The 25,203-nt window shown below is 39.5% G+C and overlaps 1 protein-coding gene across 35 annotated transcripts in view; it reads right to left on the bottom strand.

Annotated features, from left to right (window-relative positions):
• Positions 1–25,203, bottom strand: part of LOC103034479 (protein tyrosine phosphatase receptor type D) — a 535,243-nt gene that overhangs the window by 210,165 nt on the left and 299,875 nt on the right. Inside the window, exon 1 of one of the 35 annotated variants that reach the window (XM_049472526.1) lies at positions 9,872–10,503. The exons of the other annotated variants lie outside the window; for them this stretch is intronic. The gene's annotated coding sequence lies outside the window, so the exon portion shown is untranslated. Of the gene's footprint in view, positions 1–9,871; positions 10,504–25,203 lie in introns of those variants that run through there. 35 annotated transcript variants of the gene reach the window in all.

Here is a 25,203-nt window from a genome sequence, read left to right as displayed (position 1 = left end):
AGAGAGAGAGAGAGAGAGAGAGAGAGAGAGAGAGAGATGTCTAAATGTATCTCTTCTTTATGAGGGGGATGAAGCACTGAAATTGTCTAGGTCTCCCTCTCTACCTCTCTCTCGCCCTAAAGAGAACATACTGCCATAGTGCAGCACCCTCGGCATATTGTAATCAGCTTAGTGTTGCTAAGCTTCGTTTCAGATGAAAGAGAGGGGTAGAGAGAGAGAGAGAGAGAGAGAGAGAGAGAGAGAGAGAGAGAGAGAGAGAGAGAGAGAGAGAGAGAGAGAAAGAGAGGGAGAAAAGAGAAAGAGAGAGTATGCCTACGTATGCTGTGAAAAAGAAACCACAAACAAATTAAACTGACCACTGATAAAGAGCTAGCAGATGACACAAACTTGGCATAAACAGCAAAACTACACTCTGAAAAACTAAAGTTCTACTACGTTCTTTGAGCAATGCTATAGAAGAACTCTGAATAGACATTTAATCAAATCCTCACTGCAATGCTCCAAAATGCTCTAGCAAAAACCTTCCCTGGTCAGCATGTTGGTCCCCCACATGGATGTCATTGATGGGGACTAAGCTGGTCACAGTAAGAGTAACAAAAGTACAGACCCACTCAGAGGCTACGTCCACCTAAATCTGTATCAGTGTGCTACTTTTTCAACGTGGCATCTCGTCACATACGCACGCGTGTGTGCGTGTGTGTGTATGGCCAAAAAGAGAAGTCATTAGCAGTCATGCAGGTCCCAGTTTAGCAGTAAAGTGTGAGAGAAATGTTCTTCTCCAGTTGTGGACATTCATCTTTGAAAGCCTGCGAAAGCACAAATTCCACCATCATTTTCCCCAACAACCACCACTAATTACAGGCTTGTCTGAAAGCAGTGTGTGACTGTGTAAGGGATTGGTTTGTGTGTGTGTGTGTGTGTTTGTGTGAGAGAGAAAGAGAGAGAGAGTGAGAGAGCTCAGCATCTTAAAAATGTGGGGCCTGCTATGGATTATTATTAAATTGCAGACCCAAAGAAGGGCATGGAATCTGTGAGTCTGCCCATGTCTAAGTGCTTGAGTGTGTGTGTGTGTGTATGTAGTTGAGAAGGAACGAGAGGGGGTTGTGAGAGAGTTGCAAAAATGGTTGCACAGCAAGTCCATTTTTTGTGTGCATGACTCGTGTGAGAGTGTGTGTGTGTGTGTGTGTGTGTGTGTGTGTGGTGGAAGTGTTTAGTTATGGCCTTTCGCTGCAGAACTGCAGTGATAGAGCCCCTGGGGGGATGGCATGAAACGGAGTGTTTTTCATCAATACAAACTCTTCAGGACCAATTAGACTACCTGCTGAGAGAGTGCACGAGAGCGAGTGGATGAGATAGAGAGAGGCAAAGAGGGATGGGGTGAGGATATGAGAGAGGGAGAGAGAGAAAGAGAGAGTGTGTGGTGGGGGGTGTTAGGGGCACGAGAGCGAGAGACCTAGAGAGAAAGAGAGAGTGTGCGAGACAGTGCGCACGCGAGAGTGAGTTGTCCTCAGTAAAGCCACAGAGACTGTATTTGACCTGAGAGCCTGGAAAACAGTTTGAGGCCAATCACTTCACTAGAAGAGTAAATACTCCCCAAGGACAGACATATGTACACACACACACACACACACACACACACACACAAATGGACTTGCTGTGCAACCACTTTGCAACTCTCTCACAACCCCCTCTCGTTCCTTCTCAACTCTGCTCGTGATTAGCAGAACCAGGTTAGGTTACAGAGCTGCTGAAGCTGTTGAACGTGTTTACAGGCTGATTAATTGACCAATGATAGTCAATACAAATTCTCACACACACGCACGCACACACGCACAGGCCAGTGTAGTGTTTTTTAAGCTTCCATGGAACATGGCAAAAGTCATGGGATACAATACCTTTCCTAGGTATACTGAAAATGGATCAAATGTTCCACAAATGAAATTACAATATCATTTAAGTCCTAAACATACTGTGCCTTCTCACAATTACTGGAATAAGCTGTCTATATACTTTCGATTATAAACTTATAGTATTATACATTATTATGAATTATAAACTAGTACAATTTAGTGCTTTTGGAAGTGATATGAAGGTCCTATTTTACATTTGCTTTTTGTTCTTCTGTTGTATGTTTTACCTTTTTAGTATATTAGAAGTGAATGCTCTTACCGCTATAATATTAATATGATTTTCTCTCTTTCAGTCACACACACACACACACACTTACAGACAAACACACACAAACACACACTGTGGAAAGACATTTTGAAAGCTGTCAAAGTGTAATTGAAATTCCATCACTCGGGTGAGTGCAGTTGTGGATTAATTTGATAAAGGAGGTGGACATGAATTCACAGCGGCACTTCCATTCGCCCTTATTTCCTTATTCAGCCAGTTATACAAGCCACAGCACCACACACACAAACACACACACACACACACAAACACACACTTACTTTATTTTTTATCTAAATGCGTTTTAATGTAAACATATGCAGTGGTATTATATGGTTATGGCTATCATATTCTACTTACTGCAGAGACACTAATAGGCCGGAGATGACTTTTATGGTTTATTGGCCTTGATTATGCTAAAAACCTGCTCAAACGTAATTATTGCTGCATAAACATGTATTTGTAGCCTTGTGTGTGTTACTAAATCCCAGTGTAGGTTCCCTTTAAATAAATCTAATTTAAAAAAAAGGTCACAAAAGAGATAAAAAAATAAATAAATAATTCCACCTGTAATAACACCATAAACACTCTATACACACTGCCAGTTTTCCACTGTGACCCTTCACACTGATCCCTCCCCACAGCTCCTCACCCCAATGTCCCTCATTTTCCCTTCATTCCACTATCTATCTCTTCATTCCTCTTTCCATCCACAAATGGCTAGAGGCGCTTGGCGCCCCTTGCACTGTCTGAAATGCAACACCACACAGTCCAACAGCTGAGAGAGAGAGAGTACTAAACAATGTGAGGAGAAAGAGCAAGCCATAGATGAATAAAAGCAGTATCTGCCTCTCATTAACACACATAATCACAAAGACAATAGGCAGAGAGGTGAAAGAGACAGAGAGCGCAAATGGAGGTGAATTTAATTGAAAAGGGAAGTTAATTAAAAAAAAGCCATTTACAGCAATGAAGAGAAAATAGGAGAGAAGAGAAAAGATAGGGGGAGATGTTCAAAGAAATGAGTGGATAAGAGAAGATGGAAAGAGAAAGGAGTAGAAAACAGAAGAGAAGATGCGAGATTGAAAATGGGAAGGAAACAAAAGATAAGAAGAAAGGATACGAGATGATTAGGGAAGAGAAGAGAAGAGAAGAGAAGAATGAAGCAGAGATTAGACACGGTAAATACTAAAAAAAAACAGGAGAAATAGCAGAGACGATAGGAGAAAAGAAAATAGAAGAGAAAAAATTGAGACGAAAAGAGAAAAGACAAGACGAGAAATGATGAGAAAGCAGGAGGAGAAGCAATGAGATGAGAACAGAAGAGAAAGTAAGAGGAGAATATAGAAGAGAATATAGAAGAAGTGAAGAGACGTAATGAGACAAAAAGAGACGATAACGAAAGGGAACAGAAGAGACCAGAAAACAAAAAGTAAAGGAGAAGAGTGGAGGATAGACTAAAGGATAGAGAGAGTGGAGGAGAGGAATAAAGAGGTAATTACTCCTCTATTGTGGTGTCCTCTGTTCAGTGCTGTGTAAAACCCTGCTGCTTTCATACGTTCTCCAGTAAAAAGTGTTTTTATGAAGCGGAACCTCTTTCTCTGTTTCCGCTCTAATCAACACGACCTCTACAGCACCAGAACCGCTGCAGCAGAACCTGCCTTACCACTGACCTCCGATCAGCTCACACACCCTCACTGCAGCACCGCACAGCCAGAGATCAGACTAAACCAACCGATCCGGCATCAGAGGCAGTCTGGACCACTGTCTAAACAGCATGATTACAGAGATCTCTCTCTCTCCTTCTTTTCTTCCTACAGACTAACTCTTCATCCTCCATTCATGTACCGGAGGCCTCAGCCCTCACATTCCACAACCCTGAGTCACGCCTCCACAAATATTCTAAAAAAAAGTTTTACCATTGCTTCTCTCTCTCTCTCGTTCTCCTTGTCTTCCTCACTCTCTCATTTATCATCTTTTGCTCCACACACTTTCCTTTTTTCTGATTCATGACTGAGGTCAGCACTAGTCTGTGTTTAAAGTTTGCATTAGTCTATGTGTGTGAGGTTAGCACTAGTCTGTGTGTGTGAGGTTAGCACTAGCCTGTGTGTGAGGTTAGCACTAGTCTGTGTGTGTGTGAGGTTAGCACTAGTCTGGGTGTGAGGTTAGCGCTAGTCTCTATGTGTGAGGTTAGCACTAGTCTGGGTGTGTGTGAGGTTAGCACTAGTCTGGGTGTGTGTGAGGTTAGCACTAGCCTGTGTGTGAGGTTAGCACTAGTTTGTGTTTGAAGTTTGCACAAGTCTATGTGTTAGGTTAGCACTAGTCTGTGTGTGTGAGGTTAGCACTAGTCTGTGTGTGTGAGGTTAGCACTAGTCTGGGTGTGTGTGAGGTTAGCACTAGTCTGGGTGTGAGGTTAGCACTAGTTTGTGTTTGAAGTTTGCACAAGTCTATGTGTTAGGTTAGCACTAGTCTGTGTGTGTGTGAGGTTAGCACTAGCCTGTGTGTGAGGTTAGCACTAGTTTGTGTTTGAAGTTTGCACAAGTCTATGTGTTAGGTTAGCACTAGTCTGTGTGTGTGAGGTTAGCACTAGTTTGTGTTTGAAGTTTGCACAAGTCTATGTGTTAGGTTAGCACTAGTCTGTGTGTGTGAGGTTAGCACTAGTCTGTGTGTGTGAGGTTAGCACTAGTTTGTGTTTGAAGTTTGCACAAGTCTATGTGTTAGGTTAGCACTAGTCTGTGTGTGTGAGGTTAGCACTAGTCTGTGTGTGTGAGGTTAGCACTAGTCTGTGTGTGTGAGGTTAGCACTAGTCTATGTGTGTGAGGTTAATACTAGTTTGAGTGTGATGGTAAATATTGTTTATGACTGATGTTAAATCTGATATCTGTGTGAGGTTAGTTAGCACTAACTTGAGTGTGATTGTAGTTCTTGTTAGAACTAGTTTAGACTTGTGTTTAGCACAAGTTTAAGCGTGGGATTAGCATTAGTTTGACCGTTTAGATTCTCTAGATTATGACTAAAGTTAGCGCTAGTGTTTTTATGATGCTATTTCGAGCATGATGTACCTGCGGTCAGTGACTGAGATTAACGCTAGTTTGTGTTTGGTGTTGGAGCTAGTTTGAGTTTGTAGGTATCTCTATTTATTACAGCATTTAGCTTGGGTCTGTAATAATGTATATGTAAATGAAAATGTCTGTTACAGATTTAAGTGCTGGTTTATAACTGAGGTTGGTGCGTTTGAGTTTGTGTGGCTTCAGCACCAGTCTGTGTGTGAGGTTAGCTCTGGTGTTTGAGGGATTTAAGGTCTTTGTTTTTGACTTGGACGCGATGGTACTCCAACTCTCCAGAGATGAGCGTAGCTAATCTGTGGGAAAAATGTTCAAAACATATGAAGAATGCACAGAGGATTTAGAAAGAAATATTGGCCAGCTATTTGCTAGTGAGGCAAGAAGGTATTACAAAAGAATATTTTGTAAATAACAAAATTTACAACTTATATATAGACATGTAGACTAATTAAATAAGTTTGTTTCAGAATAATGAGTCTCATTCCTGCCTCTGTCCAAGTTTTAGTCTTATATTCTCACTTCTCTGTGTTCTTCTCTCAGTCAGTGCTTGTCCACTTATTTTGTCGCTCGCTCGCTCACTCACTTTTCTCTTTCTTTTTTTCACTCGCTCGCTTTCTCTCAGTAATGACCTCTCTCTAAGCCCATAGTTGCAACACTCCCTATTTTCCCAGCAGGCTGTAACAGTACCACCTCCACACACACACATATACACACACACACAATCTGCGCACACACACACACACCAGCTTTGGGCCAGATTCATAAAACAGCCCTACACCACACAAAATATGCAGCTCAGTAATGAAGTCCTATTCATAAATGCTCACGGTTATATTCACACCTGACCTCAGTACCAGCCCATCAAAACTGACAGGTTAATGAACTCATGCATATTAGGCCCCATCCACATTCATATTTAAAACAAAACTAAGTTTTCTATTGGACTTCTATGCACCAGTCCTCATGAAAACAAAGCATTTGGAAAATGCTCTATAAAGTGGAGTTTTCTGAAAAATAATCTGTATAGAGGGAGTCACAGTGAGTGTTTCAAACTGTATGCTCTGTCTCTAATTTCCTAATTATTTTAAATCTTATACAACAACCACAGCAACTGTTACTAAGCTGGAGAATTATTAAATATGGTGAAATGAATATGGTGTGTATGTGGACCATTATAGCAAATACAGCTCTGAAAAAAAATAAGAGACCACTTAAAAATGATGAGTTTCTTTGATTTTACCAAATAAAAAAAATAAAAAAACGCTGGAACATAATCAAAAGAAAGATGGATGATCACAAGCCATCAAACCAAACTAAACTGCTTGAATTTATGCAACAGGAGTGGCATAAAGTTATCCAAAAGCAGTGTGTAAGACTGGTTGAGGAGAACATGTCAAAATGCATGAAAACTGTGATTAAAAACCAGGGTTATTCCATCAAATATTGATTATTTCTGAACTCTTAAAACTTTATAAATATGAAAGTTTTCTTATGAACTTTGCATTATTTGAGGTCTGAAAGCTCTGCATCTTTTTTGTTATTCCAACCATTTCTCATTTTCTGCAAATAAATGCTCTAACTGACAATACTTTTATTTGTAATTTGGGAGAAATGTTGTCTGTAGTTTATAGAATAAAACAACAATGTTCATTTTACTCAAACATATACCTATACATAACAAAATCAGAGAAACTGATTGAGGAACTTGGGTGGTTTCTTAATTTTATTTATTTATTTATTTATTTCCAGAGCTGTGTGTACTGAACACTGCATATTGGTTAGCATTGCCCAGTTGCTTTCGTTGATCTGGGATCAGAGTTAAACACCATCAGTGCAAACTTGGATGTTAATCCTAATCTCACACACAGAGACACAAGCACACACATGTACAGTGAGGTCCATGTTCTCGACTTGCAGCAAGATGCCGCTGCCGCAGAATTGGAAATCGAAGGCATTTCCACGGTGTTATTTGTTCAGACGTCAGATTGAGGAGCTGAGCATATTCACTCACTCACTCACTCACACACACACACACACACACACACACACACACGACAGGACACAGGAACAATTTGGGGCCAGTGGACTGGAAGTGCTGACGGAATGCAAACTGGAGAATGCTCCACTGTGCCATTACACACACACACTCACATTAACGGAGCACTTAGGTCCCATTTTCAACACCCTGCTGCTCCGGCCCTCTTTATTAGCCCTTATGCTTTAACCCCCTCCCCACTGCTGATCAGAGATCAGAGCAAGCAATCAAGATAGAGAAAGTGAGAGAGAGAGTGAGAGAGAGTGAGAGAGAGAGAGAGAGAGAGAGAGAGAGATGTACCGAACTGCTCACCTTTGCTGGTTCACACACACATACTATCAAACCCCTATACAACACAAACACACACACACACACACACACACACACACACACTCTCTCTCTCTCTCTCTCTCTCTCTCTCTCTCTCTTTCTCACTCTATTTTTCTCATTAGAGGTAAACCCTGTTTGCTGTGTGTGTTCAGATTTGCACCCCCTCGTGGCTCAGCTTGGGAAAGCAGCAGGAGGAGAGACAGAAAGAGCTCAAATGCTCTAGAGATGCTTTATAAATAATAATAATAATAATAATAATAATAATAATAATAATAATAATAATAATAATAATAATAATAATAATAATAATAATAATGTTATTCCTTTATGAAATTTATCTGTTTAAAAGGATCAGAAGCAGCTTAGCACACACACACACTCCAACTGCCCCAACACACTGACCACTCTTCATGCCCGACTGGAGCGTGAGAAAAAAGCATCAGCAGGAAAGACCTCTCTCTCTCACTCTCTCTCTCTCTCTCTCTCTCTCTCTCTCTCTCACACTCTCACAAACACACAGGCACACACACACAGGCACACAAAACCTTAGAAACAAGCATATACACTTTCCATAAAACAGCAGACCGGGAATCCTCTCGTATCACAGAAACCAGAGAGAGAGAGACAGAGAAGCATAACAGAAGAAGAGAGATAGAGAGCGAGAGTTGGGCAGACAGTCAGAGAAGGAATTAGTCCATGTACAGATGGACAGAGTGAAAGAAAGAAATGTATAGAATGATACAATGATCGGTAATAGTTATGTATAGAGGTATAGACAGACAACCCTACTGGGAAACAGAAGGAAAAAAGAAAGGAACAAGAAGAGAGCAACAGATAATAAAAAAATAAAAAAGATGTGGAAAGAAAGGCATGAAAGAGAGGGACAGAAAAATGTATGGATAGCTATGGAGAATAAGGATGGATAGACAGAAGTAGGAATTCATAGAGAGCATACAATAATAATAATAATAATAATAATAATAATAATAATAATAATAGATGTATAAATGTATAGAGCAGAATAAATGATGGAGAAAGGGAAGGATATAGAGAAGTATTGATCAAAAATGTTGATTAATGGGAAATATGGATATATAGAGAAGAGCAAACGAAGGGTAACGAGAAAGAAAGACAGACCAGACAGAGAAAAATAAATTAAAGAGAGAGAATATTAGATGAAGAAATAGAAGGATTTATAGTGCTATTGGGGAATTTATAGAAAGGAAAAGACAGATATGGGTATATAGAAAAAGAGAAATGGTTGAGATAGAGGTGGAAAAAGTGCATATATAGAGAGACTGAGATGTGGATGGATAGAGGAGATCATCAGGATAGAGGGATGCAAAGAGGAAATGATAGTGAAGACAGATGGAGTGAGAGATAGATGGTAAGGGGTGTGGATGGAGAGTAAAGACAGATTGGAAGAGCAAGAGGGCAAGTCAGGTATAGATAGTATAGTTAGAAGGAGAACTGGTGGAGAAATGGAGAGAAACAGTGCCGACAGATGGACAGAGGAAGAGGAGAGGGATGGATGGAGAAGATAGATTTGCAGAGAAAGTGAGGGACAGGTAAAGGTATAGGGACATTTATAGAGGAAAAAGGCATGCACAGATGGATGGAAAAGAAGAACTGGTGAAAAGGAGAAGAAACGAAAGAAGGTGCAGACAGATGTATAGAGGGAGTAAGGAATAGATGGATAGAGAATGGGGAATGAGGAATTCATAGACTGAAACGGCATGTTCGGATGGACAGAGAAGAGGGAGAACAAGAACTGGTGGAAAAGGATAAACAGCACAGGCAGATGAATGGAGAATATAGAAGAAAGATAAATAAGAGAAAGAGAGGGAGAGATAAAGATATGGGGGGTTTATAGAGGGATGGAGGTGGATGGAGAAGCAGAAGGGAAGAAGAATAGACAGTGCAGAAAGATGGATAGAAGAGCAATATATGGATAAAGATAAATAAATAAGAGAATGAGAGGGACATATAGAGGTATGGGGGATTTATAGAGGGAAAGGTAGGTTTAGACGGATAGAGGGCTGAAGATGGATGGATAGAGAAGAGAAAGATTGGGACGGATAAAGGAAAATGTATGCATAGATGATAGAAGAGTAAGAGATGAGTAGAGAAGGCGAATTTGAAGAAAAAGAGGCATGAATAGAGTGAAAAGGCAGAGATGGATGGGTGGAGAAGGAAAGAAGGATACATTGAAAAAGAGAGAGAGAGAGAGAGGTTTCTTCTGAACGCAGAGAAAGTTTTATCTTACCTCAACATCGCTGCACGAGGAACGCACACTTTTCTAATCGGCGGGGACACGCGTACTCTCTCGCGCGCACTCACTCCTCCGGGGTGTCCGCGCGCGCTGGTCCCGGTCTTACATCCACAGAGCGCGAGAAAAGCGCGTAAACATTCCACGCGACCCCCCAGAACCTCCTCTATCTCTCCCTCTTTCCCGATCTATCTATCTCTGCTATCCACCCTGAGGACAGCAGTTCTTCCTCCGCTTCTTCTTCTTCTCGCTGCAGCTGCTGCTGTTGTTTATTTGTTGTTGTTGTTTATGTTCGCGTAAGGCTCGAGCGCGGGGTCCCGGACCCGCGAGCAGAGCGCGCGAGGAGCATCGGGGCTTTCTCGCTCTCCTTCTGTGCCTCTCTCCTTAGCGCGTGAGCGTGTGTGTGTGAGAGAGAGTGCGTCTGCGCGCGTGTATGTGTGTGAGAGTGAGAGAGAAAGTGTGTGTGTGTCTGTGGGAAAGAGAGAAAACGCGTGTGCGCGCGCGCGTGTGTGCATGCGTTTCGTTCCGAAGCGCCTTATGTGTTCATTTCACGGCGCGCGCAGAGCGGACTGAGAGCGCGCGCGAGAGAGAGAGAGAGAGAGAGAGAGAGAGAGAGAGAGAGAGAGAGAGAGAGAGAGAGAGAGAGAGAGCAGCTGCCCGAGTCCATTCGAGCAAGGGGGAGACACGCGCACACGCACTCACACACATACAATATGCGCACGCGCCCTGAGTCCATCTCTCTCACTCTATGAATCTCTTTCACACTTTCTTACACTAAATATGACTCTCTCACACTGACTTTTTTTCACACACTGACTCTAACCCTTGCCTCATTCTCAATACTTTCTCTCTCTCTCTCTCTCTCTCTCTCTCTCTCGGACTCTCTCTCTTGTCTCACTCTCAATACTCTCACTCTCTCACAGACTTTGACTCTCTCCTTATGACTCTCTACCTCTCTCTCTCTCTTTCTCGGTCAGTGATTGTCATCACTCAAAGGGTACGATAGACAGAATCTGTGAAACACAAGAAAGAGAAAAAGCAAGAGATTGATAAAGATTAAGAAGGAAAGGGGAGAAGAAAGAAAAATAGGGAGACAGAAAGAAAAAAAAATGAGAAAGGGAAATTGTGAGGGGAAACATTCTGAGAATAGGGTGAAAAATGGGTGGGCTGCGAAAAAAAAAATATGAAAAACATAATTAACAGTTGAAGAAAAAGAAGGAGGGAATAAGAGAGAGAGTAAAACTCCTCTGAGTGAAAGTTTGTGAGAGGAAAGAGAGAGCAGCAGTGCCATCTGTGGTGACTGTAGACTCTGTTTCTGATTATTCCTGATTTTCTTTTTTTTTCCCATGGGTTTGTTTTTGTTTATACATCTACACATAAAATAAATAAGTACAATACATGAAACAAACTTTTTTTCTTTCTTGAATATTAGAATAATAATCTATAATTAATTAATTAAAGCAAAAGTTTAGGCACCCCTGGTCAAACTGCACACTGTTACTGATTTAGTTAAATTAATAATAAGTGTTATTTTTCAAAATTATGTATATTTGTAGTATTCTAGATGTATTGTAACATTTGGGTACCCCATTCATTGTTTTCCTGATGTTTCTTGGGGTGGGTGGCATGGGCTAAAAGAAACATGAGATGTGCTCCATCATCTCTACACTCGTCACACTGAAAAACAACTGAGATCGAACACATCAGGAACACGATTATTAAACGAGTACATCAAGCTTACTTTTAATGAGAACAACAATGATAGACCAGCATGTGCTTGTGTAAGTGGAAAAAAGGTAGGAATACATTAACTATATTATCTGTTTCTCTCAGGTGTGGTGGTTCTTTAAAAAAAAAAAAACATATATGTTAAAACAGGTTTCTACAGTTGGCTTCATTTCTATGTTGATATTTTGTACAGTATTTGTTTTGTATTTTTTGACCAAATACAGGCAGTTGAGATTACTTATTAAATAATAAAAGAAGAAAAAATTCTGTGTCTGTGTAGCAATATAATCTTTCATAATGCATTTGTTTATTTTTCAATTCAAAATTAATCTTAAATGCTGTACAAATTAGTGGTAAAGTATATTGGAACAAAGTAGACCCATTCATTTATTTTGTCTGGAGGAGGGTAATCACCAAACGGCAAAGCCGAATGCCAAATCACGGAAATGCCTTTGTCAATCCACCCGAGTAAGGAACACCTAATTTCAGTGATGACGGCGAGATGTATGGCTTAAGAGTAATAATCAGAATTTACCCTGTAAACACTGTCCATTTTCCGGAAAAAAAAAGCTTTTTACAAGATTTTGGGGCCTTGCTGTGAAGATTAGATTGCATTCAGCAATATATTACTGATGTAAAGCTGTTTTTTCAAATAGCTCATGCCAAACTATGTAACTCATGCTTCCGAACATATTGGATGGAGCACCATCATTCTAGAGAACACAGTTCCACTGCTTCACAGACCAGTGTTGGGGGGCTTTACATTCCTCTAGCACACACCTGCAATTAAGGAGTGTTCATGAACCTGTGTTCATGCTTATTTGATTCAAAGTGTCCACAACTATTTGGATATGCTGTACAGTGGAGATCAGGCCAAGCTCTTTAGTGCACTCACTAAAATGCAATGTAATGTGGAATAGGGCTGCACAATACTGAAAAAAAAAAAAATACACTGCAAATGTTCTTTTTTCGATGATATATATATCGCTATTCAGCTGTAACTGGAAATGGTGCACAGCTTTCAACACATGCATTTACAAGCACGTGCCCAAACATGTGAATGGAGGCCAGGAGGTTATCTCGTGTTCACCCTCACACTTCTCAGGCAGCAGCAGCCTGGCAAACACACAGACACAGAGACAGCACTGTGTATGTACTTCTTGTGTCAAGAATCAAAACACTGCAACATGACATGTTTGATTTAAGTGCCTTAAGTGAAATCACACATCCTGTGATGTGACTATTGCACATGCACACATCGCGATGACTATGCTTAAACGATAAATCGTGCAGCCTTAATGTGGAATCACAACTAACCAAGTCCAGTCCCCAGAGTCAGTCAATATACAACGTAAAAAAAAAAAAAAAATGGAACCTCAGTTCAGACCTTCATCTGGACCCTCTGATGTAAAACCCCCTTGTGTCACCAACCCAAGACCCCTTTTTCCCACCACCTTCTCCAGCTGCTATGTGATTCTTCAAACCCAAAAATAAACAGCCTTTAAATTTGAGTCAACTGCCAGATCTCCTTAACCCCGATCGCTTCCCACAGTAGTGTCTCTCAGGGGGCTTGTTCAGACTTTCAATTACGTCTCCTGGCTGCAGAGCTCCTCTTCTGCTGTCCTGGTTCTCTGCTGTTTATTGTTAAGAAACAATGACGCTTTCATGCTGTAATTCTATCTAATGTGGAATTAATCAATCAGAGCACTTAGAGAGCGCAGTGACGGAGGGGTGTGTGTGTGTGTGGGGATGAATGGAGGTGTGTTTGTGTGTGTGTGTGTGTGTTGCCCCGAGGCTTGTACGCAGCAGGTAGATTTTAGAGAGAGAGAATGAGAACGTGTGTGTGTATGTTTAGAGTTTCAGCTGCAGGCTGCTCCTTTACAGCCAGCAGAGAGAGAGGAGTGATATACAGAGCACTGAGATCAAACACACACACACACACACACAATCAAGTGGAAGTTCTTTAGGTTCTTTAGATTTGTGAGTCAGTAGAACCTTTAAATGGGTAAATAAGCTTTAGTGTGAATAAGCAGATGTGTGAATATGAAGAATCTTTAAATTAGTAAATAACATTTACATCAAGTGAGGGTTCATTAGGGTATTTAGATATGATAATGTGAAGAATATTAATAATATAATATAATAATATGTTATTTTGAAGAACATGGGACATTTAAATTGTTAGTAAAGTTCTACATCAAGTGAATCTTATTTAGACCAATGAAAAGGTTCTTCACTCTCAAAAATGGATCTTCGGTGCCACCTCTTTGAAACAGCTCAAATTTTTAAAAGTATATTTTCTTTTGCTGTGTGTGTGTGTGTGTGTGTGTGTGTGCGTGCGTGTGCGTGTGAGCGTAATTGAACTGGAGTCTGATTGGATTTACAGTGCTGCTCTGTCCTAACCTTGTGTCTCAGCGTTTCTGGAAGCAGCTGTGACTGATCCAGCACAGCCGTCTGATGAACAGCAGCAGATACATTCATCACCTTGCGCACATGCGCGCACGCACACCACCTAAACTACCTCCACTACACTTGTGAACTGATGCACAAGATGCACTAATAAAAAATTCACCAAGAAGCAGGACAGCAAGACTGATCTATAGATATAGTCTATTTCAAATAATATTGTTTTGTTTGATTGTTTAATTATTGTTTTGTGTGAATGGTGGTAAAGCAAACAAATAGTGATAACTTTGTAGAACAGTGTGAACTGTGGGGAAAACATTCTAGAACAGTGTGAACTGTGAGGAAAACATTCTAGAACAGTGTGAATGGTGAAGAAAAACATTCTAGAACAATGTTAATGGTGAGGAAAAACATTCTAGAACAGTGTGAATGATAAGGAAAAACATTCTAGAACAGTGTGAATGATAAGGAAAAACATTCTAGAACAGTGTGAATGGTGAGGAAAAACATTCTAGAACAGTGTGAATGGTGAGGAAAAACATTCTAGAACAGTGTAAATGTTGAGGAAAAACATTCTAGAACAGTGTGAATGATAAGGAAAAACATTCTAGAACAGTGTAAATGTTGAGGAAAAACATTCTAGAACAGTGTGAATGATAAGGAAAAACATTCTAGAACAGTGTGAATGATAAGGAAAAACATTCTAGAACAGTGTGAATGGTGAGGAAAAACATTCTAGAACAGTGTGAATGATAAGGAAAAACATTCTAGAACAATGTAAATGGTGAGGGAGGGGCATTCTAAAACTGTGCACATGATAAGGAAAACATTCTAGAGCACTGTGAATGGTAGGGGGCATTCTAGAACAGTGTAAATGGTAAGGAAAACAAAACCATTCTACAGCAGTGTGAATGGTAGGGGGGATTCTAAAATAATGCACATTATAAGGAAAAACATATTCTAGAGCAGTGTAAATAGTGTGGGTCCAAACATTCTAAGAGAATGACTGGTGGGGAAAACAAGCTAGAAAAGTATGAATGTTGGCAAAAATATTGTAGAACAGTCTAAATGTTAGGGAAAAAATACACTCTAGAAAGTCTAGGACTTTGGAATTATTTTTGGTGGGTCAGTCATGTAATGGTAAATTAGTCATTTTAGCTACAATTTACAGCAGTTATGCAGCAGCTGCCATATAGTACTTATCCAGTTCTGATGCAATTTTTACACAAGATGCACTAATAAAAAAAATATACAGAAAAAAATAAAACTACATAAACATTTTTATTCTTATCCACTCAACACCTATTCAGATAAATGTCTTCACTGATCTCCCTCTCAAATGTGCAGTTCGTTATCTCATAGTGTTAGTGCTTAGAGTACAATTGGAACGTACAGCTCTAGAGTACTGATGTCTTTCACAGTGAAATGGTCAATGCTCCTCTCCTCCTCCACCAGACTAATAGCTTCCATAATGAGGTTCTGTTTGACTGCGGGATTCAATCAAATGGCCGAAGCTCTACTGCTGCAGTCGTGCGGGCAGACTGTTTATCAGCACTGAGGCCTGCAGTCCAGTCAGCTGCTCTCTCAAGACCTCCAGTCAACGTTTCACCTTCTAAAATTCGTGTAATAGGCTAGGAAAAATAGCAAAAATCAGCTATTCCTATACACTTCCAAATGGTTCAGTGGTTGGCTCGCTATCCTTAATAGCTTTGAACAGAGCCAAAGAACATTGTGATCAAGCCAAATGAAGATGTCATATTGGGAGAAACTGTTGCCAAGGATGTGGTTGGTGATGACCTCTGAAATGTATTTGCATTAACGTACAAAAAGTCAAAAAGAATGACTAAAGACATTGAAGATTAGTGACTCTGTAGTATAAGTCCTATGACTACAGAGAATTAAAAAGTAAAATCTCTTGTTTATTGTATTTAGTGCAATGGTGCCTATATTTAAACTAAGATAATTACAGTGCTCTAACAGTATCATTCCTGATCTGTACTTAATGCAATCAGGATTTTGTTTTTCATGGTATCTTGGTGTGACAAAGCCAACTAGACAATTAGAAACTAGACTGAAGACCCAATGTATTTAAATGTACTACCAGTACATTTATTAAATCAACCATTCACATGCCTCTGCACAATTAATGGAAAGTGTGTAAATGGTTATAAAAAAAAGTGTGTGAATGTAGGGAAAAATATTTCAGAACAGTGTATAGTGTATAAAAAAAAGTTATGAAGAAAAACATTGTAGAACAGTGTATACATTAAAAAAATCATTCTAGAACAGTGTATATGGTGAGGACAATATCCAGATCAGTGTATGAAAAATACGGGTGTGGAAAATACATTCAATGACAGTTAGTTTGGGGAGATTACAATAGAAAATCACAAATGGTTAAACAAATAATTTTAGAGCTGTGTGAATCATGAAGACAATGTTCAGTGTGCTTGTAGCAGGAATATTCTAGAAAAGTAAATAGTATAAAAAAAAACAAAATAAAATAAATAAATTAAGAACAGTGCAAATGGTGGGGGAAACAGTCTAGAACAGTGAATGGTGGCCAGTTTATTCGAGAACAGTGTTAGTGTTGAGGAAAATGTTTAAGAACCACGTGAATGGGGAAGACAAGAACAGTGTAGAGAAGTGAGAGTGGTCTGGAAACTATTTCAGAACTTTGTGAATCTTGGGGAGAAAGTTCTAGAAAAGTATGAATAATGAGATATTTCAGAAATTTGTGAATGTTCAAACTTCCATTTTTCTCATAAAAAAGATCAAATATATAAAAATAAACACATAAAACAGCATGTAATAATGGATCTGGCAACATGATTTCCAATGATGACTCTGATCAAACTGGAAACATGCAGATTGTGACCTTGGATCAGAAAAAGAATGTGATTAGAATGTGATCAAAGTAAGCTGAGATGTAATCAGGATTGCTTGGGCAAAGAAAGCGTCAGAAGAAATTAATTTTGCACGGAGTTTGGCTCTCACCTGGATCCGTATCTCCCTAAGAGGATGAGAGAAGTCTAACGTGTCGATAATCAGAAAGCGGGTTAGTCAGGAGCGGCGTCAGTTTGGTGGGGGGTTGGGGGTATAAAACGAGCAGGGACACGTACGTAGGGCCTTCCACACCAGCAGCCTCGCAGGCATGGAAACTGAACACCCCAAAACTGAGGGAAATATATCTGTCAGGTCCTGATCCACTGGATTGAATGTCTGCTTTCACAATGTAGGTCATTTTCTGCTCAATAGCTCTCTGTATACGAACCTGATTTCACAGATATGTCATAATGAAGACGTCAGGTTTTGAAGGCTTAATGAGTGGTGGGTTGATGTTGATGTGTCACATAAAGTTTTGATTTGTTACTCTGTCTGGAGTTGTGTAAGAAAAGTATTTAGGTCAATGAAGTGAATGCAAAGTAAAGAACAAGTTCAAGTAGGCATTGGAATACTGTTTAATGACTAAACATATAATAAATAAATAACTGTCCTCATAATAAGCATTTGTCCACAGTAAACAAACAAGCTGAAGCTAATTTCAAACCGCAAATAGGATTCAAAAAGCTTTTTTTTTTTTCTTTTTTTTTTTTTTTTTGTAAAAGTAATGGAACAGCTTTCACTGATGAAGCAGAAAAGACTTTGCCTCAATCAGGGAGATTAATCAAATCATTCTGAACAATGCTAAATCAACAGATTGTATCTAATAGTATGGGGAAGACAACTATTAACAGAATCATCAGCTGGAAATGATAATGAGCACAATATCTCTAACAAGCTAACACTAATTGTACTACTATTTTTGCAAACAGAAGCTCACATTGGGTAAAAAAAAATGTGATGTTCTCAGGAAATTGCAGCAAACTATGTTCATGAATATGAGTGTGATAATCATTATGCAGAATGGTGTGTACATAATGCAGCACTGTCATAAACACAACTGTTAGGTTCTTAAGAAACTCCGTTCAACTTCGCTCCTTTGCTCCAACTTTGAAGTACGCCCAACTAACCTGCAGTATATGTTTGTAGGGCCTCCTGCATTTAATGTGTAAGTGATCTCTACCAGAGTTGCTTGTATGCATGCTTGGCCATTCTAGCCAGACACCACTACTCCCCATTATTACCACCCTCTGCACTGTCTATTGTGGGTTGTAATGCCCGATGATGTATTCCAGTTACACACTTAACCACTTAAAGTCAAACTCAACAGATTATTCACATGTACTTGGCTTTAACTTCACTCACAAGATCTTAAAGTAACACTGTGTGCAATCATTTTTGAGGGATTCTATAGAGGATTTTAAGAAGTGCATAAAAGTGAACTTTTGGAAATTTGACAGTTCTTTAAACCTTTAAGTGTATAAAGTGTGGCATCACACAAAGAACCCTTCAAATTACCATTTTTATAGAGATTCTCTCTTCTGTGGGAATATACCAGCCAGATTATCTTTCAATCTTCAAGAGTATCATTTAACCATTTATCCTATGTGTGTCCATGACCCTGTCAATGATTATCCAACTGTCCTATCATGGAACACTTTTGTTTGGTACTGATCACAACATAGCAGGAATACCCAACAAGACCTGCTTAATGTTTTGGAGTTATTCTGCATCAGTTGCCTGACCATCACAATATGACTAGATCCTTATGATTGTCAATCTTCTCCTGCATTAAAACAATAATTGATCACTTGCTGTCTAATATATACAATATATTCAAACCCTTCACATGTGCAGCTGTAACCAGGTAATTAATAGCATTGTAAGTTTTAATGATTTTAATTTTCAAATTCTAAAATGCATCAAAACATGTCATGGCATACCTGCAAGCTACAGAAGCTTATAAAATACAGCCAGACTTGAATAAACATGCTGAAACTGGAGTGCAGTGCTAAGCCGTTAGCTATGCTACATGACTGCCTTTACTGTGGCACCATAAAAGAAAGACAGGAATGACAAATGGGCAAATTATAGAGGGCTGAAGTGTCTGGCAAAGGCCCTGCTGTACTATCTGTATATCCCACAGTATAAAGGTCCCTGTAATAGAGCTGTTGTGTTCTTAAAGCTTATCATGCTAACACGCTGGCCATATAACTCAGAGCTAACACTGCCAGAGAGACACTAGCTTTAAATGTCCTCAACTCAATCTCAGGCTTATCAAGAACATTCTACATGATTCTCTCTCTGTCTTTCTGGCCAACAGTTCTTGAGCTAATCCATCAAGCAGACTATCAAGCCATGGAGGATAAATCAACATTTGAAATGTACTGTAATTCAATATTTTCATATTGAAATGTATTGCCCTTTACATTTGGGAATTGAAGGGAATTAGAATGGCTAATAAAGAAGTCATAATATCACTAACTAAATGGATGGGAGCTGAATTTATTGATGCAAAGAAAGCAGGAAAAATGGGCGCAAACATAAGAAGCTGAGACAACTTAGATAAGGGACAGAATGTGATGGAGCACAGCTGGCCCAGAACATCTCCACATCATCAAACAGGTAGTGTGGGGTGTTATTAGTTTGCAGTATTCAAAGGAAGGGCAACCACTGAACCAGCAACAGGGTCATGGGTACCTCAACTTCAAACTTGAATGGTTTAAATATCTGAGCTCCAAATGTTCAACTCTTGAATATCTCATGAATATCTGGACCTGTTGGCAAGTTCAGTAGTGCAAAACATGTGACAGGAAGTGCATCGACTAGTTATAGCCATTAAGAATGCAAGGTATGCAAGTTGAAGGTAGTGTTAGATAACAGAAACAACAATCCATATACTCAACACACTTTTCATATTCTTTTTTGTCTGTTCACTGCAAATCAGTCCATTGAAAGAGAAGAGACAGCTTTGTTTTATGTTCCTCCTGGTAAAAGACCTTGTAGTTTGAGACATTGTGTTGCTGATCAGTTGCATAGTGTGCAAACCAAACATATTGTGTATTACGAATGATACAACAATTTGAAAGTCCTATAGTCTTAACGGATATGTTTCTTGAGTCTTGCTGCCAGAAACTACGGGATCCATACAGAGGTTGTGTGGAGTTCATGCCACAAATGACTAGACCAGTCATGGTGGCACAATAGGGCCCTACTCAATAAAAAGACAGGTGGTGCTAAATGTTATGGTTTAACAGTGTATATGTATTATACATTGTATAAGACTCTACGATTATTCAGGGCCTGGTGTCAGAACAGTTAACACATGAAGTTAGGAAATAACTCAGTGATGGTTGCCAGGGCTCGGATGGCTGGCTGCTGAAGGGCTGTTCCACATGCAAGAGACTCCTGTCCGCCCATTCACCCTGTTACTGACAGTTGCTGTGGCGACAGCATCTGTCGTCTCGGAGACAGGCAGCGGCCGGGGAAACAGGAAGCTGTCACCAAACTGGCAGGAAGCAGCATGCTGGGGGACGTCAAACTGTGAAAGATCGCCTGCAGGGGTCCAAGCAGTAAAGGCTGAGTTAATGGGGTGCAAATGGAGGGATGAAAGCTGTGGTTCAGAGAAGGCAAGAAACAGAGGGAGGCATAGGGCCTTGGCAAGAAGCCTGAACCTCCATTAGATCTCTTACTGGCCACTTTATTAGAAACACATACATTTTACCACCATTTACTGGCTACAATATTAAAAACACACGGGTGTGCTTCCATTTTATCTAAAACCCCTCTCTCTCTCTCTCTCTCTCTCTCTGTAGATGAGCGTAGCCACAGTCTTTCATGAACAGTGGAGTGTAAAATGGATGGAGCAAGGGACACAATGCCACTGATCAATTCGCCATGAAGCACAGAACTGTGGGTAAACGTGCTTGTGTGTGTGTGCGTGTGTGTGTAAGGGGCGGAGAAGATAGAGAAGCGTGTCTGAAAGAGTACAAAGTGTGTGTGTGTGTGTGTGTGTGTGTGTTCATTGTCACGCTGTAGAATAAGCTCAGACAGGCTCTGACTGGGCTTTACTCTAAACCAGATAAACAGCAAAACACCACACACACACACACACACACGCACGCACACACGCACACACACACGCACACGCACACGCACACGCACACGCACACACACACGCACACACACACGCACACACACACGCACACACACACACTCTTCATTATTCACCTGCTCTACAGTCAGATCACAACACTAAAAAACACTTTTGCTCATCTGTTTGTTTCTATACAGCTAACCTTTGGCCAGTTTATCAGAAACAGCACTGCTGTATGGATTTCCTTGCATTTAGACACAAAAAAAGTAAAAAAAAAAACAGACAAGGAGATACAGAAAAAGAGACAAAGATAAAAAAGGGAGGGGGGGAGAGAGAGAGAGACAGAGAGAGAGTGAGAGAGAGAGAGAGAGAGAGAGAGAGAGAGAGAGAGAGAGAGAGAAAGAGAGAGAGATGGTTTATGTAATGTTACTGAAATCTGGACATCACTCTGATGTCCGGTGGAGCTGATAGATTATTTTGATCAGGATTTGATGTTATTGCATAAGGGTTGCAGCTAAAATAAACAAACAAATAAACAAATGCACACACACACACACACACACAGTAGTGCAGCAGTGTATGATGGAACAGATTATGTAAATTATGTAAGAGATGTGTACTGACACAAGCAGACAGAAATGATTAATAACACTTTAGACACGATTAAACTGTTCACATGCTTTCTTGCGTGTGTCTTTTTTATATGAGTTGCACAAGGATGTACTTAGACCTCTCTCTCTCTCTCTCTCTCTCTCTGTCTCCATCTCTATCTATCTTTCTCTTTCGTATCACTTGGTCTCCCAGACTTTTTGGTTTTGTGCGCTGCTCTCTAAGAGCCTTAACTGAGTTGACCACAAAGATTTGAAATGAAATATGATGGTATCATTCAGACACACACACACACACACACACTAGTATTTTGCTGCTGAACAGATAAGTAAAATATTATCTCATGAAGTCAGTCTGATGGAGAGATAACTGTGTCTGTCTGTGTGTGTGTGTGTGTGCATCTGAAATATTCAGGCAGCCCAATTTACAAAAAGATATTTTTTAACGACTATAAATCAGGGTGTAAACCTGCATTGATCTTTTCTAAGCATCTATTATCTACTTCTTTTTTTAACAATAAAACTAGTCCTTGGGGAGAAACCTATCAAACTAAAGTGGGCACAAAGGGGCGGGGCTTGCTTATCTTGAAGACACACCCAAGTTTTTTTCCAAATATTGGGCTTTGGTTCCACATTGTAGAGCTTTTTTGCGTTATTAAAAATGAAACCGAAACTTTAAAACTGAGCATAGGTTGTATGTGTCTAGACCCATATTAGGTAATGTAAATTATTATTTTAATTTAGCTTTTTTAAGACAGATTGGTAAAGATCTGCCCATCTTTGCTTCTAATAATTAGCCTCTCTAAAATGCTGTTTTTTGAGTTATTTGCAAATTGCTCCTGTCACAGCTCTTATAGCTTTTATTACTACCACTTTTGTAAGATGTGTTGTTGCCATCAAGTTCTACTAAAGATAATTTGTTTAATAAAATGGTGAAAATCTTACTTTTAACATCAGTTATGAATTTTACGTTAGCTTATGAATAAAGTATGGGTCTAAGAGATTTGGAGATATTTGCATCTTACTTACCATTTACAATATTGTATCAAACGATGATCAAACATCTATGTGTTTTAAAAAAAGATAAAGGTTAATAAATAATTAAGTAAAATAATGATTAATTCATATAATTAATTAAAAAGTGCTGGCTGGAGTTATAGGCACTGCAGAGTCAGGTGTGTTTGAGCAGACAACAGTATAACACTTTAATGCACAGTGCTATCACCAGCAGCCATAAAGCCCAGCACACTGCTGAACTTTCTCCAGTAGCTCCAGTAGAGGACTGGTAGTCATAAATGAAATTGACACCAGTAATTAGAGCCACTCAATAAGAGCTGTAACTCTGTGTCCAATTAGAGAGGCTGACGGCTCCCTGCAAAAACAGCATTATGGGATTGTGCCTGTGTGATGAGTGTTCCTTTGTGTGTGTTTAGGGAGGGACAGTAATCACTGGAGTGACCTCACTGCTGACCGAGGCTGCTGCCCAGCAAGAGGAGAGATTTACAGCTAAATCAACATGCAGAAACCACTCTGGTACTGGTGTGATTCGCAGCTCCAGTCCTATAAGTGAACTCTTTGTGTGTTTCTGCTGATTTAACTCATCAGGTTTATTATAAAGACATAATTGAGCTGAACACCTAAATAAAAATCTAAAGTTTAGAATCCGGTGTGCCACACCAGCTGCAGATTAATAGAACAGGGTAAGAAAGGTTGTTGGAGGAGCCTGTCTTTTTTAACCTCAGAAATTAGATTGGCTTGCTCTTGTGTTATGAAGTGAGCATATCACCATGAGCAGTTTCAAAGAGCTTTCTGAGGCCTTTAGAAAAAATAATTTACTAAAAAAAAAGTAGACGAGTTTGGGAAACGGTTTAAAAAGATAACAAAACTATTGAAAATCAGCCATTCCACTCAAAATCAGCAAAAAGCAGGCTACAATGCATATTTATTGTTATTTATTTTAATCCACATAATTAATCTAGTTAATTTAGTTAGTTAAGGTGCACTGTAAGAGCTCCCTCACATGGTATGCGTGCACTTTTTGACCTAACCCTAGCTGAAAGATACAGAGCAGTCACTGAAAGTGAAAGAAGCATGTGGGCTGAGGTGATAATTTTAGTGTACAAATTTTGTACTGCCTCTCTTTCCCATGCAAAGAACTTTAATTGAACGGAAATGAAGTAAACTAAATTGAAGTTGAGATTATGGCAATAAACTCATCAATAATGTATGGTTATCACATCTCTATGTATCTTGGTATCAGTGCACAGCATATGAATTTGGTTGTAAGCACACAGTCTCTGAGCATCAGTGTGTGTACATGTGTGTATGCATGCATGTCTGCATGAATATCTATCACTGTGGATGTGCATGCATGCATGCATATACTGTTTGTGTGTGTGCGCGTATGATTGCATATATACATATTTCCTTTATTGATACCATTGCATTCCACAATTACTATCAGTATTGTCCCTGTTTATTTATAATAATTTGATAATTACAAGTATTAAAAGCCAGTGATCTGAACATACACATGGGTTATGGGTAAAAAATATCCCCATTTATTTTACTGCATCAATTGAAGTGCCAAAAAATAAATAAATAAAAAACAGGACAGCACAAATAGAATGAGTTGTTTTCCTGAATGAATGCAGTTCTACATCCTGCACATTTATGTTTTGTTCAATTTACTATTGTTTTTTTTTTTTATAAAAGTATGATTTTCAAACTTTTGCAAACAATGCAATGATACATGGACATATTTTTTGTGTGTGTGTGTGTGTGTGTGTGTGTGTGTGTGTGCACTCACTTTGGTGCAATGTGAGTAGATAATTTTTACGCTAATTAAAGCTTTAAATTGGTCCTATTGAGAGGCGGCACGACGGGCGGCCCGCAGCCACATGCTATTGATCCGCACGCACTCCTAAACAATCAGCCTGATTTGTGCACTATCAAATCTAGGAGCTTATAAATAAAAATCAATAGCAAACAAGCAGTACAGCCTTGTGCACTCCAGGAGAGTGAAATTATAATCAGACAGATCCGCCGTTGCTTAACAGAGCCGGGCTGGTTTCAGACAGAGATGCTAGCTCATGTTAGCACTGTCCTATGTGCTGCCATTCTTTCTGAAGAGTGTGAGGTGCTTTAGTTGCTAACAAAGGTGTTCAATCTGGACTTTAATTCTTTAATTATATTCTCCCTCATATTGAAATCAACTCTGTTCTCATGTTCTCAACTCTGTTGATTCATTTTCTCCTCTACAAAACGTATTTACTGATTTTGAGAAGCTATTAAAAATCATATGGAAGAAGAGATCTAAAGTCATCTGGGGGTTTAATCATTTCTAATTTTGAAATAAATTTTAATAAAAAATTATTTCTGGCCCTTTTATTAAGATTGGTGAAATAATCGAACAATAACTTGTCTCTCTCATTAGACTTTGAGATGTATCTTTTGTTGGTGTTAAACACCGGACGTCTCTGCTAAGACTTTGACTAGAGGTAGGGTGTTCTGATTCTTGTTATGCTGGAGGTGTATGGGGAAAGTTTAGGGCTACATGACCTTTTAAACTTAAGATTTTCAGAGGCACACTCCAAACAGAGGGTTCA

This window comes from Astyanax mexicanus, chromosome 25, assembly GCF_023375975.1.
Source record: "Astyanax mexicanus isolate ESR-SI-001 chromosome 25, AstMex3_surface, whole genome shotgun sequence".
Taxonomy (NCBI): Eukaryota; Metazoa; Chordata; class Actinopteri; order Characiformes; family Acestrorhamphidae; genus Astyanax; species Astyanax mexicanus.
Note: the sequence above shows the minus strand (reverse complement) of the source record. Positions and strands in the feature narration are given on the sequence as shown.